This window comes from Capsicum annuum, chromosome 2 (assembly GCF_002878395.1).
Source record: "Capsicum annuum cultivar UCD-10X-F1 chromosome 2, UCD10Xv1.1, whole genome shotgun sequence".
In the NCBI taxonomy this organism is placed as follows: Eukaryota; Viridiplantae; Streptophyta; class Magnoliopsida; order Solanales; family Solanaceae; genus Capsicum; species Capsicum annuum.
The window spans coordinates 91,419,327-91,421,576 of NC_061112.1; positions in this window are offsets into that span (position 1 = coordinate 91,419,327).

Below are 2,250 nucleotides of genomic sequence, written 5' to 3' on the forward strand. Positions count from 1 at the left end.
AAAAATTAATATGGATAGAAGAAACCCTAGAAAAATTAGGAAAAAGTACATGTGAGAGTTTATATAATTTTAAAAACTCACTACGAGAAGAACAACACAAGATAATAAATAGCATTAAAAATCTAGAATTAGATATACATTACAGTACAATTAGGATAAATTATTATACAGAAATTTGTAACTCTGCAATTACTACAGGATAAAATGGTAGACTATGAATATTTAAAATATTGGAGACAAAATATGGAAGAAATAATATTATTAGAAAAACTTATGAAAGATAATCTAATTGGATATTTTGAAACAAAAGATATATAATATTTAGAATACCTTCAAAATAATATAGAAGAATTACAAAAACTAAAGAAAAAAAATAAAGAATACTATAGTAAAGCATTTAATCAATTACCATATAATCACTCCCCAAGATATGAATATCGATAAAACTAACATAAATAAATTCAAAATAAAAATATTTAGAGAAGTTAAGAAATATCCTTGCACAAATAAAAATAGATCTATTACTTATAATAGATCTATTTTACCACACAAGTTATCCGCACCCCCATACAATATTAGCATCACAAAATTAAAGGATATTTTGGTACATTTGACACTACTTTAATTTAAGGTCACAAGATTCAAAAGTATTTTTTATTTTTTTAAACTTTGTGTTAAGTCAAAGTAGGTCATTTTTTTTTTAAATGGAGGGAATATTAAACATCAATAAATAGGAATAGTATTATAAACTCACTATATCAATCATTGTTTTCTTAATGAATTTTTATGCTAAGAAAATCAAAAGTGATAAGTAGAAGTGAATGGAGGGAGTACAATTCTTATGCTATCCACAAAAGTTTCCTCGCCATAGAGATGGAGAAAATTGAAGGAAAGGTGTCTTTTAAGTGTCGAATGAAGGATTGGTCACATTGACCAACTTAAAGAGTCAAACATCATTAGAAAACTTGATTAAATTAATTATGGACTTGATTAATATTTTCAAAACTTTCTAATCTTTTCAAAAATTCAAATCAACCCACACCCCTCTTCAATCCAAATCAACCAGTCTCTCACCTCTCTCTCGACAGCTTCTCTTAACTCTCTCCCAACCAATAGTTCTGTAAAATTCTCCCTTTAATTTCTGACGACTTCAATTTCTGGCGAAAAATAGTCGGGTGAGTTCTCTTTCGACTTTCAACCGTCAATCGACGTGAAGATTTCTCCGACAAAAACAACTTTGAGTTCTTCATCGTCCTATTTCCTTTTTCACAGGTAAAGAATTATGAAGAAACAGAGGAACTTGAGGCAACTACTCTACTAGTATTGAAATGTGGACTGAATAAATTCTAATTTTTGACATTTTTTCTTTTTGTTGTCGTACTGTTGATTTGGATTTATTGGTGATTTTTGTTCATAGTTGATGTTCTTAGTGTGTGTGTATGTGTAATGTGTTGGTGTTGCTGGTTTGATTTGTTGTTTGTCTTGGTAAAAATGGTGTTACAATAGATGAAACATCTGATGCAACATTTGAAACATCTGATGCAATAAATGAAGACATCTGATGTAATAGATGAACAATCTAACAGATTATTCATCTGTTGGAACAGACGACTCTTCTGTTTGGAAGAAATCTAAACAATATTGATCCAACAGATAACATATTTTGCAATAGATGAGTGATATCTTTCAACAGCTCAGTAATCTATTTTTATTGTCTCCAACGGTGTCTTTCACTGGTTGCAATAGGTCAGTTATATGTTGCAACAGATAACATACCTATTGCAATAGATTAGTGATCAGTTTTTGTGGTTTCCAATGGATTACTCTATCGTTGCAACAGATAAACTACCTGGAGCAACAGACTAGTGATCTATTTTTATGGTTTCCAATGGTTTACTCATCCTTGCAACAGGTTAGTTATATGTTGCAACAGATAAACTACCTGGTGTAACAGATTAGTGATCTATTTTTATGGTTTGCAACGATTTACTCATCCTTGGAACAGGTTGGTTATATGTTACAATAGATAAACAACCTGTGTAATAAATTAGTGATCTATTTTTACTATTTCTAATAGATTACACATCCTTGCAACAGGTTGGTTATATGTTGCAATAGATAAACTACCTGGTGCAACAGATTAGTGATCTATTTTGATGGTTTCTAATGGTTTACTCATCGTTTGCAATGGATCGGTTAAATGTTGCATCAAATAAAATACCTGGTGTAACAGATTAGTGATTTTTTTTT